Genomic DNA, 15,057 nt, shown 5'->3' with positions numbered 1-15,057 from the left:
ACCTTTGGCATGGATTACAGCATCTTCTTGGGTACGATGCAACAATCTTGGCACACCCGTTTCTCCCATTCTTTTCTGCAGGTCCTCTCAACCTTTGTCAGGTTGGATGGGGAGCGTTGCTGCACAGCTAGTTTCAGGTCTCTCCAGACATGTTCGATCAGGTTCATGTCCGGGCTCTTGCTGAGCCAATCAAGGCCATTCAGAGACTTGTTCCGAAGCCACTCCTGTGTTGTCTTGGCTGTGTGCTTAGGGTCGTTGTCCTGTTGGAAGGAGAACCTTTGCCCCAGTCTGAGGTCCTGATCGCTCTGGAGCAGGTTTTCATCAAGGATCTATATGTACTTTACCCTGTTTATCTTTGCTTCAATCCTGACTAGTATCCCAAACACTGCCGCTGAAAAACATCCCACATCATGATGCTGCCACCACCATGCTTCACCGTATGTCACGCCCTGACCTTGGAGATCCTTTTTATGTCTCTATTTTGATTTGGTCAGGGAGTGAGTTGGGGTGGGCATTTCTATGTGTTGTGTTTCTATGATTTTCTATCTCTTATGTTTTGGCCGGGTATGGTTCTCAATCAGGGACAGCTGTATATCGTTGTCTCTGATTGGGAACCATACTTAGGTGCCTTTTTTCCCACCTGTCTTGGTGGGAAGTTGACTTTCTTTATGGCACTTTGCCTTTGAGCTTCACGATTTGTTTTTGTATTGTTTATTGTTTTGTCGGCATAATTTTGATTATTAAAGGAAAATGTACGCTCACCACCCTGCACCTTGGTCCTCTCCTTTGAACAGCCGTGACACCGTAGGGATGGTGCCAGGTTTCCTCCAGATGTGACGTCTGGCATTCAGGCCAAATAGTTCAATCTTTGTGTCACCAGACCAGAGAATCTTGTTTCTCTTGATCTGAGAGACTCTTGGCAAACTCCAAGCAGGCTATCATATACCTTTTACTGAGGAGTGGCTTCCATCTGCCCAATCTACCATAAAGGCCTGATTGGTGGAGTGGAATAGGAATGACAGTCATCCAATATGCTGTAATAGAAATAAGGCCATGCTCGTGAAAAAACAATCGCCCTCCCTCATCTTAAACGGCACCGACTGGTGTACAGCAGTGGAGGCTGCTGAGGGGAGGACGACTCATAAGGGGAGGACGACTCATAATAATGGCTGGACAGTAAGTGTATATTTTGCATTTATAAAATTATTTTGATGTGATATCAAAGTAAAGGGCTTAATTTTTCACGAACTGTATGACAGTTGAGAATCCATTCATATTTATATGGAGTATTTGGATGTTTTGGCTGTCAGAGCCAGTTTACCTCTGAAAATAACATATAAAGGTTTTTGGACCTTAAGGGTTAATAGTAGGCTTCTTAAGAGTACATCTTGGGCGAAGATAGTGCCTGCCTTAAAAAGGTACAATCCAATATTCTTCCTTCTATTTTTCTCTCAATAGTCTGTGTACTGTTGTTTGGAACAAAGCTGATTATGAAAACTGTCATCAGAAATAGCTGAACCTTTGCTTTGAACGCAAATAGGACACTTGAGAACTAAAAATAATCTCCCATAGTGGGGACAATCTCAAAATCACAGGACAATATTTTTGGCAACCCCTCCCACGATTACTGCTCTAAGGGGTCACACTTCCAAAATGTCTAAGGTTATTCCTATCGTGGTTTGAATTTTCCATTTTGATCTTTGGTCCCTCCTTCTATTCCATTCCCAACAATACTGTCTCGGTGTGACGAGCACGTGAATGCAATTTGAGGGGCAACTATTTGAGGGGGTGTTAACAAAGTTCTTAGAATTGTGGGAGACCACTCATAGTCCAGGGGTACTCAGATCTTACCCTGGAGGTCCAGACTACAGCTGGTTTTCTGTTCTACCTGATAATTAATTGTACACACCTGGTGTCACTGAGGGTTCAGGGGGTTCAGGGCTTTTTCTTAATGAGGTTCGGCGTTCCCATTTGGGAACTCCCCCCCCCCCACGTTCAGCTGGAAGGTGGCGCATGGAACGCAAAAATATTCTTAAAAATATTTAACCTCCACACATTAACAAGTCCAATGGCTCAAATGAAAGATAAACACCTTGTTTATCTACCCAGCAAGTCAGATTTCTAAAATGTTTTACGGCGAAAACATAGCACATATTTATGTCAAACCACCACCGAAGACACAGCTAATTTGCATAGCCAAGTTGAAAAAATATGCAATCAACAAACGCAGGATTAAAAGAAAAATAATTTCACTAACCTTTTGAAATCTTCATCAGATGACAGTAATATAACATGTTACACAGTACATTTATGTTTTTTTCAATAATATGCTATATATATCCCTAAATATCTGTTTACAATGATGCATCATTCAAAAAATGCTACTCAAATGTCCTGAGAAATGACGATAGCTCCGGCAGATAACGTCAGCTAACAAGGAATATACATCATAAACTTTGACTAAATATGCATGTTCTACATATATATAGGAAGATATACTTCTCCTGAATGTAATCGCTGTGTTACATTTATTTTTAACGTTACAGGTTTCGTTCACTAGGCTATACTATGAGTCGGCGCTCAAAAAGTAGCATTATGGCTCCTCTATCTTGGAGTCCACAGAAACCCAAATTTACCACATAAATATTCCCTTACCTTTGCTGTTCTTCCATCAGAAGACCTGGAAGGAATTATACTTACCAAAAACAGCGTTTAGTTTTGCAGTCTGTGTCTTTCGGTTCTCAAACACGACACATTTCGGTTGAAATGCAGCCAAAAGTCAAGTGGATGCGCACCAAAACGTTGAAATTACATATTATATGTCGACTAAACTTGTCAAACTATGTTCATAATCAAGCTTTAACATGTTATAAAGGTGTACAGCAATCGTGAGGACGAACAGAAACACAGGCACCGTTTAATCGATCTTGGAAAAAAGACAGGACCCGAGCAGAGCGCGCATAAGAGTAACCTGTTTTTTCGCGTGACCGAAAGGTTTCGGCCCGCCAAAACTCTCGTGAGCGCGAGATTCTCACAATGAGAAGCCCCATTGGAAGCAGACATCGCACTGAAGACAAAGAGACTGTTCCCAGACCTGTAGGTGCTTGGGAGGGGTGGGGGCAATGACGTCAAAGTTGGGCCAACTTTTATGATGACAAGAGACAAGAGAGAGTTTGGGAGAATGACTGCCCTGAGAGTTCTGCTTTACATACAGACATAATTTAAACGGCTTTATAAGCTTTAGAGTGTTTTCTATTCAATAAAATTAATTAATAATTTTATTTGCATATATTAGCAACTTTTGCCCCAAAAAAATTCTGTTTACTATGGGCACGCAATTCCTCCAAAGGGGGCAGTAAACAGCCCTATCCCCAACAGGTTTTATTTGAAGACTTTTTCACTGAATATGCTTCTCTGAGATCTTTCAGATTGGCCTCCCAAAATATTCATCTTCCAGTAATGACAAATTACAGTATTTTTTCCCGCATGATAATTGCCTTCGCATGATAATTGCCTTCAGCAGCGATTACTTCACAGCTTCATCCACTTCATCCATCTCCTGGAGAATCAGCTTTTCGTTAAAGTGGAGAAGTGTGAATTCCATTGCTCCACCATCTCCTTCCTAGGATACGTCATCGCTGCCGGACATATACAATCAAATTCAAACAATCAAATGTATTTATAAAACCCAGCCGATGTCACAAAGTGCTATACAGAAACCCAGCCTAAAACCCCTAACAGGAAGCAATGCAGATGTAGAAGCACAGATGGATCCAGACAAGGTGAGACAGCTGGTGGATTGGCCTCACTCCACATCCAGAGTGTAGCTGCAGTGTTTCCTGGGATTTGCCAACTTCTACAGCCGCTTCATCCGGGGTTACAGCACCCTGGCTTCCCCCCTCTCAGCACTCACCTCGCCAAAGGTTCCATTCATGTGGTCTCCAGGAGCTGACCAGGCGTTCTTGAACCTCAAACATCGATTAATCCATCCGGACCTGTCCCGTCAGTTTGTGGTGGAGGTCGATGCCTCTTATGTCGGAGTTTGGGCCGTCCTTTCCCAGCGTTCTGCCCAGGACCAAAAGCTGCACCCCTGTGCTTTTCTCTTCCATCGGGGTGGTCCTGGTTAACCGGATGTTTGTCACAGACTCTGCTCGTTCCCCAGTCCTGGAATGGGCACTGTCATGACGTTGCCCTCTTTGAGTACAGCGAGCACCATCCCCCGCTCTCTTCTTCTACAACCAGATTGCTGTGGTCAGAGGTCGTAAATTCCTGAGAAGACCTCATGGACACAGTATTAGAGAGAGGGTAAACTTTCACAGAGGACAAAGGAAATCCTTCCACCTCACAGAACTTGAGGTACGAACAAATTTCATGTTCCAGAGAAAGTGTAAAAGATCGGTGATTAATCCAGCTACGAACTGCTGCGTTTGTCACAACTTGGGAAGCTCAAGAGAGACAGTGTGGCCACATTACCATAACGCTCTTTATATAATAGCCTCAGATATGAGGTTTACATCTAATTGTTGTATAAGATGAATGAGTGAGGATGATACTGTTTGTATAATGGTGTAATATGATTGTGGACTGTTTAATGAAGAAAAATACAATTCCCTTTTGATTTGAACTAAATCAGAGGACCGCCCCTGAGCCCAGTTAGGGTCAGACATCCTGGGACAGCCCTCTTCTGCCAATCTGGATAAAACCCAACTTTGAGAAATTATCACCAGACCAAGCTTACCTCAATTACGAGAGGGCTAAAGGTGTAGACCATTGCTGAATCTTTTTAACCATACCACGTGGTTAAACGCTTAGACTGTCGATACCGACAGAATGAGAACAAGTCTTTGATACTAATTACTAGTCTGCAGCTAGGAATTCGGCATCATTGAACGCAAAGAACGACAACCACCGAAATATCCATTCTATAGCGAATGTCACTTTGAACTATCCCCTCTAACCAAGACAGAGAGAGACTGACAATTCTACAATAGAAAGACTTTTCACCAGCGATCAAGACGGCACACTATAAATATATGTATAAATATATATGGATTGCAATTGTTCCTGAATGAGTGAGCGTTCATGTGTAAGGGATTGGCATTTTAATTGTTATAATTAACTCTGTAGGGACTTCTTAGTCGACCCCCCATTCCCCCTTTGTCTAACAAGCTGCCATGCCGGTTCAGCCCACTAGGGCACATTCTATCATTTCATGTAACCATATTTACTGTTTGTTTATGGATTTCTGTGAATTACTTAGTTAGTAATAAATAAATGATTTAAGACAATTGATGTATGGATGACTCATAGTGAAGATTGGATTCGTGCAGATAACCAACAATTTACGACATTTGGAATGAGACTAACATGAGGTAAAATAAATAAATCATTAATCAGAAGACTATTGATCAGATATGAAAATATCTCAAAGGTTATATTTGGAAATAATAACTTTGTAATCTGAATACTTTCCTTGGTGACCCAACTTCCTAGTTAATTACAGTTACATGATTATTCCGTTTAATCGAGTAACTAATTACAGAGAATCTTTGATAAAAACGAAGTCTTCAGTTTAATGATAGTAAAGACACGACAGCACATTCCTCAAGACTGATCTGCCATCCAGGCTACGATCACACCCTGACTTTCATCCGACGACACTTTTGGTGGCCTTCCATGGTTCCTGATGTCTCCACATTCGTCGTGTGTGCACAAAATAACACTCCACGGCAAGCTCCGGCTGGCCTTCTTCAACCACTCCTTGTTCCTCACTGCCCCTGGTCCCATATCCCTGGACTTTGCTATCCTGATGGTGGTGGATAGGTATTCTAATGCCGCCCATTTTATTCCCCTTCCCAAGTTACCCTCAGCCAAGGAAACGGCTCAGCTAATGGTGGAGCACGTCTTCTGGATCCATGGACTTCTGGTCAACATGGTCTCCGATCATGGATCTTAGTTCTCGTCCCACTTCTGGAATGGTGTTCTGCACCCTTGGTGGGTCGTCGGCCAGCCTGCCCTCTGGTTTTCACCTCCAATCTAACGGCCAGTCGGAAAGAACCAATCAGGACCTGGAGAAGTCTTCATTACCTTGTATCCGTAAACCCCACTACATTTACATTTACATTTAAGTCATTTAGCAGACGCTCTTATCACTACCTGGAGCTAGCAACTTGTGTGGGTGGAATATGCCTATAACACCCTTCCCTGCTAAGCCACTAGTCTCTCGCCCTTCGGGGGGGATATCAGCCCCCGCTCTTCCCTGAGCAAGAGGAAGAAGTCAGCATGCCCTCTGTTCAGATGTTTGTTTGCCGCAGGACACTCTACTGACGTCCACATCCAGGTATCGTCGACAGACGGATCGCCACCAGACCCCTGCTCCCCGCTATCGACTCGGGCATAGGGTATGGCTTTCCACTCGGGGGAACACGGTGAGGCATCTCCTGAAAGTTTGACCGCTGAGCAGAGGATTCCAGTACCTGGTTGACTGGGAGGGTTATGGTCCGGAAGAGAGGTGCTGGGTCCCCGCTAGGGACATCCTGGACCCAGCCTTCATCGCTGAGTTCCACCACCTGCACCCCAGTCAACCAGGTATGCGTCCAGGTGGCATCACCTGTCTTTGTGCTTGCCTCCACCCCCCACCAGGTGTCTCCCATCTTCCCCCATTATCTTCAACAAGGCCCGCGCTGCGTCTCTCTCTCCACATCGACCCTATGACTGCGCCATTGACCTTCTCCTGGGAACACCCTGTGTATTTATACCTGCATTTTCTGTTTGTCTGTTCTAGTTTAGTTTTTCCTAGTCTTCCCAGTTCTGACCTTTCTGCCTGTCTTGACCCAGATCCTGCCTGCCGTCCTGTACCTGCCTTCCTTGAGTTACCTTTTGCCTGCCCCTTGAAACATAATCAACTCTGAAACCAGTACTATACACCTCCTGTGTCTGCATCTGGGTCTCAGTTTGAGTTGAGTATTCAGTGCTTTTTGAAAGACATATAGAAAAACAAGCCATTGGATTTCTGCACATTGAAAGCACATTCCTTCCGTCAGGACTAGTAGCACTTAACATAGAAGTCTACTGTGATCAGGCTAAATCTTTCCCACAGACACCCCTTCGGAGAGCAAAGTGGAAGAGACTCATGTAAGTCGTCTGAGTCTCTTTCAAAGACACTTAGTTCTTCCGAGGACTGGGATAGTGCCTCTGACAGGCCTGTAATCTTCCTATCATTAATCTTTGGAAAGGGCCAATTAAATTACATTTCAAAAATGAATTAGGAGGACTGTCAGTTACTGTAAAGAAGTAACATCCAGGGTGTTGGAGTTTTGTTTCTTTTGCTACTGAATGTGTTTGCTCGGTGTGTGTGTGTGTGTGTGTGTGTGTGTGTGTGTGTGTGTGTGTGTGTGTGTGTGTGTGTGTGTGTGTGTGTGTGTGTGTGTGTGTGTGTGTGTGTGTGTGTGTGTGTGAGATATTTTTGGCCAACACTTATGTTTCAAGCCTACAGCTACATTTTTATGAACTCGAAATTAATGAAAAGCATTAATTAATTCAATTGGGGAACAAATTATTCTATCCAAATCTACATTACTAAATGTTTCCCCCAATTACCATCATGTCAGAACACCCTTTCTGACAGGTTATGGATCACAATTAGAATATTGACAACATTTAGCCATGACGCATACAGGACTTACTGTTCATAGTCTTTGATTGTTCAGAAGATAAGCTGACTAGAGATAAAGAAATGAGACAGACTCACAGGAGCATCTAATCCCAATTCAGTCTGCTGAATATCTGATGGGATTTCCAATTCTAATGTGCATGTTTTATTAAAAGGCCCTTTGGGCTGGAGCTTAATTCATGTCATTACTGTACGAGACCTGGTGTTAGTGGGATTGTTACAGTGATTGATTGACTGACTGACTGATTAATTTCAAATTTAGATTGTTCTCTGCCAAGCTCTATATAGGATCTGAACTCCCACTTTACCTTGTAGTATATTGGTCGATGCTAGTGGGCCAGCTCCAATTCACATTTAAAATTGTTGTCACGTGTCAAATTCATAATGAATTAGGATGCTTTGATGTGGATTTTAAAAAACAACACAGCTTAAAATAAAATTATACTGCTAAAAAACAACCATACAAAAAGATGTAGGTTTGACTTGACATGAAATGGCACCAGAGCCTGGGTACCTGTCTGTTTGTGCCATCACACCACTCATTGCCACTCTTTGTCATACTACGTTTGGATGCTGTACACAACAACGCCAAATGTATCACACTAATGTTAGGTACTACTGAACAATATAGATACTGTGGGTGCCATTAGCCCGGTCCCATATCTGTTTGTGCTATTATACTGGTACCCATGTTTGGCATGACAAAGAGTTGACATAATAGCACTAACAGATCTGGGATCAGGCTAGTGGCACCCAGGGGCCAGGGCATCCAAATTGTTCTGTAGTACCCAATAGTAGTGTGATGCATTAGTGTGTTACATACAGTACCCGTAGGAAATCAAAATCCATCCGATTATCCAATTGAGACAAATACACACCACATTTGAACGATCGATGTCAAAATGTTGCAAAGTCTTCTTTTGCTAGAGGACCTCGGCAAGATTTTCCACGTTTGTCAAGTTCTCTTTGACAGCTGGTCAATAATCCATATCTCAAACCATCTAAACCGTCAAACTCTCTTAAAACGGGTAAATATTACAGCAGATGTGTCAGGCCAGGATCCTATCTGTCACTTGGCACAATGATAAAATGTGACTTTGTACGCAAGTAAAACGTTATAACAAAACAAACTCCAATGGGCGATTCATTTTAGGGAGACTGTTTGTGTGGGGCTGATCTAAAGGTTGACGGGTAGCCCAGCAGTTAAGAGCAAAGGTCGCTAGTATGAATCCCAGAGCCGAATAGGTGAAAAATATGTTGATGTGCCCTTAAGCAAGGCGTTAACCTTAATTGCTCCTATAAGTCGCTCTGGATAAAAGCGTCTGCTAGATGACAAACGTGAATCTATCTCTCAAATCCCTTAGGGATTACTTTGAGATGAAGAGCAAAGTAAAAAAAAACAGTTCAGTTATGACATACAGTAAATAATACAAAGTTTAGAAATACACTCTCAAGGACATTCACTCTCAATACAGACAATATTTACAGTTTGCTTGTAAATTCGGTTGGAGCCTGGAAGATGTGATGGCCTAGAAAGTGTTTGTCAATCCGCTGTGACTGTGAGTGCACAAAAATGTAACCAATTCACTGTGGTTCCAAGAAACAAAGGGTGTTTGCTGTGGAAATAAGACAGTGTGGAGAAGCTCAATGTGTCTTATCGAAATCAATCATCTGCTCTTTTCCACTGAGCTACAGTGGCGGTCTGAGTTGATGTGCAAAGCGGGTCATTAGAGAGAAAGCCATTTAACCAAAGTACTGCTGAACTCACTTCTTCCAGTGGTAGAGGGGGAGGAGGACGGGGAAGAAAAACGCTCTCTGTTAGTGCTAAGAGGTACAGGAACGTTTGGTACAAATGTACAGGAAAGTTTTGTGGTTCAATATAATCCCAGTTTACTGTGATGAGGTGGTAAGACAGTACATTTTAAACAACACATCACACAAGAATCTAAAAATATCTCATGTATTATGAACGCTGTATCTTACCAAGAAGATGCAACATTTACATGACAAAATAAATGGCACGTTTCTCTTTGAGGCAGAATATAGATTCAAAGAACACGTCTTGAGAATCCAATGTAAATGATGCCCGGTCTAGCATATATGCTTTCATGAACAATTCATGAGTCGACTTGGTATCTGATAGAGAGAGCACATGCAGTCTGCTCAACGGGGTGTGTAATGCAGTGTAAGATAATGTTCAGGTTATCTTGACGTACACAGTGACGGGATACTCCACAGAGGGCTGGAATGGGAGCGGTATCACATTCTCTGAGCCACCTGTGTACAGTCCAATAATAGTGCTTTAATCACATGACAAGACCTGCTGTTAGACCTCCATAACATGGCATTGCTCCCTGTACAAACATTTATGATCCACCAAGGGTCAAAATGCACTTACATGTATAATACATTACAATACATGTTATATAAGCTTTTGTAATGGCTCATGGCCCATTTAACTGATGCCTGACACACACACAGTTCATAGGAAGTGTTACCATGAAGATGTTGGCAGTTAGATCTTAAAGAGATTTGAGGGGTAAACACTAAACCTCTTCTGGATGGGTTTCTAATAGCAACAAGTCCGCTGTAGCAATGACATGTGAGATGTGTAAGGTTCTTCAAGTCTGAATTCCCACATTCCAGCAAAAAGGCAGCCATCCATTTTACCGTAGCAATGCCATATGTGATGTTTATGCATGTTTTTCTCTAATCATTTCATAGTAGCTCACATTGTGTATGTAGCCTAGAGCCAAAGTTTGTCGACATCTCAATTCCTACATTCCAACTATTGTTCCCATACAAGCACACCTATTCGGTTTTGTTCTTCATTTACAGTTTTTCTCGATTGCTAAGACACTTGTAATAAAACTGGGGTCCACTTGATCTTCATCACAGCCTAACGAGCACAATGGTCTTCTTTTTTTGCACAACTGTATGTCATTTCTCATTGCTTTCACACACAATGCAAATGCTAAGTACATTTTTGCAAAGAAAATGAATGGAAAGCCTTGGACTAAAACACAAAATCACAACAAACGCTCCCTCCTTAAAATAAGAATGACTGTGTTTGAAAGCTCGGTTCAGACACAGTGAACTCTCTGATCACCTAGGTCAGTGGTTCTTAAGCTTTTTATAGTCATGTTCCCCTTCAAACATTCAAGCTGCATATCCCCTCTAGCACCAGGGTCACACTCAAATGTTGTTTTTTGCCATCATTGCGAGCCTGCCACACACACACACACTATATGATACATTTATTAAACAAAATAATGAGTTTTTGTCACAACCCGGCTCTTGGGAAGTGACAAAGAGCTCTTATAGGATCAGGGCACAAATAATAATAGAATAATAATCAATAATTTTGCTCTTTATTTAGCCATCTTTACATATAAAACCTTATTTGCTCATGAAACATTGTGAATAACTCACCACATGTTAATGAGAAGGGTGTGCTTGAAAGATGCACATAACTCTGCACTGTTGGGTTGTATTGGAGAGAGTCTGTCTTAAATCATTTTCCACACACAGTTTTGCGGCAGTAATTAGTTTTCATGCTACTGAGGGCCGAGAATCCACTCTCACATAGATACATGGTTGCAAAGGGAATCAGTGTATTTACAGTGTGATTTGCCAAGGCAGGATAATCTGAGCGAAGCCCTATCCAGAAATCTGGCTGTGGCTTCTGATTAAATTCAATTTTTACAGAACCGCTTGTTGCAATTTCGATGAGGCTCTCTTGTTCAGATATTGGTAAGTGGACTGGAGGCAGGGCATGAAAGGGATAATGAATCCAGTTGTTTGTGTCGTCCCTTTCAGGAAAGTACTTGTGTAATTGCGCATCCAGCTCACTCAGGTGCTTTGCTACATCACATTTGACATTGCCGTAAGCGTGAGTTAATTTGCACACAAAAGAAAATCATATAATGATGCAAAGACCTGTGTGTGTTGTCCTTGTTAATGCAGACAGAAAAGAGCTCCAACTTCTTAATCCTAGCCTCAATTTTGTCCCGCACATTGAATATAGTTGCAGAGCGTCCCTGTAATCCAAGATTCAGATCATTCAGGCGGGAAAAAACATCACACAGATAGGCCAGTCCTGTGAGAAACTCGTCATCATGCAAGCGGTCAGACAAGTGAAAATTAAGGTCAGTAAACTTTAAGTTCGTCACTCAATTTAAAAAAAAGAATGTGTCAATACTTTGCCCCTTGATAACCAGGGCACTTCTGTATGTTGTAAAAGCGTTCAATGGTCGCTGCCTATATCGTTGCATGATGGAAAAAATACACAAACATTCAGGGGACTTGCTTTAACAAAGTTAACCATTTTCACTGTAGTGTCCAAAATGTCTTTCCAGCTGTCAGGCATTCCCTTGGCAGCTAGAGCCTCTTGGTGGATGCTGCAGTGTACCCAAGTGTACCCAACTGCTTGCACGCACAATACCACTCCACTATGTCTCCCTGTCATGGATTTTGTGCCATCAGTACAGATACCAACACATCTTGACCACCAAAGTCCATTTGATGTCACAAAGCTGTCCAGTACTTTAAAAATATCCTCTCCTGTTGTCCTGGTTTCCAGTGGTTTGCAGAAGAGGAAGTCTTCCTTATTTGACCCACCATAAACATAACAGAAATATACTGTACCAGGAGCTGTGCCAGACCCGCCATGTCTGTTGACTCATCCAGCTGCAACGCATAGAATTCACTGGCTTGTATGGAAAGCAGGTATTGTTTCAAAACATATCTCCTGCCATGTCACTGATGCGTTATGCCATGTTGTTTGACAGGCATTGTCTGTATAGTTTTTTGGGCCTTTTCCTCCAGCATTTTCCCAGCCATATCTGTGGCATCAGGAAGAATTAAGTCCTCCACAATAGTATGGGGCTTGCCTGTCCTAGCCACTCGGTAGCTCACCATATAAGACGCTTCTAGCCCCTTCTTATTAATGGTCTCTGTTGCTTTTGTCATGACGTTGCCCTGTTGGGTAAGGTTTATGACCCCCCCATAAACACCTTTCCCTCTTTTCTTTCCACTCTACAGAATGTACTCTTGGAAAGCCCTTTGTTAACATAGAGGGAGTATGGTAACATCAAATGGTTGGGGAATTAAATAATATTTCCCTTTCTCAACCAGTTGAATGTGTCTGTTTGTACTTAAAGAATATGATGTCAGATTAGTTGGTGTCTGGGACATTTTATCTGATGATTGGACGACATAAATTGTATCTTGGAAAGTCAGATTCACATGGAATTGTTGTGCAATTTTAATGTTTAAATATGAAACTATTTGTAAAGATTAAATGTAATTTTAGCTTCTAAATGAGAGAATTGTTTTCATAAGTAAACTATGCTCACTCAGTGGCCACGTCCAAGTAGACAGATGTTGGTTGAGAACTATGAAACACACCCTTCTCTCCCACAGTACAAAGCCCATTGGCGGAAGTCAAACTCAGTTCCCGATGACGTGAGGACTGGTGTCCATACGTTTAAAAGGGCTAATTTCAACGTGTAGTTGACGATCACCATGCTGGAATGGTGAATTTCAACTACACCAGCCAGAATACAGCACAAGCTGATTATGGGAACTTGGTCTGAACTTTGAACGATTATTCACTAAAGAAGAAGTGATACATCCTAGACGTTGAGTTATCAGCTGCAGCTGTAAACGTACGTGGCTTAGGAAAGGACAGACAATCTCAGAAGAACAACAGGGTACTTTAACGTATCCACTCTACAACACTTTGACCAGAAAAATTCTTCAAAGGACAATGGCAATCTCTGCTGGGTAAACAAGTCTTCCATCTTCGACCCATCTATCGAAGCGCAGCTCAGAGTAAATATATATATCTTGCTTTTTCCTCTTCCGAATGGGCGGTTATTAGAATGCACAAGAATCTGTATTTACTGTAGCATAGCTTCTCAAGGTATGATAGAGACCCATACCCTTTTTCCCTCAGTCTTCCCGTTCTTTCATTCAAACCCAACCCCCCTTCCTTTGTGTAACCAGCCGTCATATTGGCTTAGCCATCGATGTGTGATCTATCCTGTGTGTGTATATATAAATAATTAAGCCAATTTGTGTAATTCTGATTCAACTTATAATCTAGGGTTCGTGCAGATAACCAAGTACTTACGACAATCAGAATGAGACCGATCGAGGTGACGATTAGTAATTGACTGTTACTGATAGAAAAGATCTTCAGATCTTTAAGTCTTTAACCACTCTATATAAATTAATGCATCCGTGGTGCCCAAGTTATTAATGGTTTAATTGTTGCATGGTTTAATTCAACAACGTGATCCATTAAACGTTAGGTAATCGATTTGATTAAATAGCATGTCATAGAATTGAATCAGTCAGAGACACGACACTTTTATTTTTTAAAGAGAAGAGTGAAGGTTTCTCGCGAGTGAGTAACGGTTAATGTGATTGGATGTTAATTATTTGACTAGGCTACCTGTATTTGACATTGTGTTGCTATTTCACTGAGCGCTAGCTAGATTGTTTCATTTTATTTTGGGCAGTGAAAAGAGGTTACTAAGGCGAGAAAAAAAAATCACCCAAATGTATAGCCCCGTTGGAAAATATAAATGTACTGTTTGAAAATGTGAATAAAAATACCTGATCTAGGTCATAGTACATGAACCCTCATTCCCCTGCTTTGGAGCCACTTTTGAGCTCATTATGTTTAAACCAGCCATTAGAGAAAGCTTTTGTAACAGAAAGCATTTGTATTCCTGCAAAACCATAATCACAGGGTTTGGTTGTAGAGTTCGGATATCAAATCAAAACACATTTTATTGGTCAAATATTTAGCAGATGTTATTGCGGGTGTAGCGAAAGGCTTTTGTTCCTAGACCCAAAATTGTGTAGCAGTATCTCACAATTCACAACAATACACACAAATCTAAAAGTAAAATACATATAAGTATTAGGACGGGCAATGTTGGAGTGGCATTGACTAAAATACAGTAGAATAGAATATACAAACAAAATACTGCAAAGTTTCTTAGGAGCTAGAAGCAGAGCTGTCATGTCTGTCGGCGCCATCTTGAGAGTGGGATGCATTCGGACAGGTAATTCATCATAGCCAGGATACATTGAGACTACCGCTATCCTCAGGGGTTGGACACTGGACTGGAACACTTTAATTTCCCCCAGATTGGTCCTCAGCCCCTCATCAGAGAAAGAGAAAAAAGACACGTTCATACCTGGTTCTAAAATATGCATCCTTTGTCCTGATTATAATTTTGCTGACATTTTTAGACAGGTGTAGACAATTAAAAGACACATTGTTATCAGAATATGATCCGATCTTATAAGTGTAAAGGGACAAAATCAGGACAAACGACTTATGTTAGTAGCAGTTTTAAACGGGCTGA

This window comes from Oncorhynchus keta, chromosome 18, assembly GCF_023373465.1.
Source record: "Oncorhynchus keta strain PuntledgeMale-10-30-2019 chromosome 18, Oket_V2, whole genome shotgun sequence".
NCBI lineage: Eukaryota > Metazoa > Chordata > Actinopteri > Salmoniformes > Salmonidae > Oncorhynchus > Oncorhynchus keta.
Note: the sequence above shows the minus strand (reverse complement) of the source record.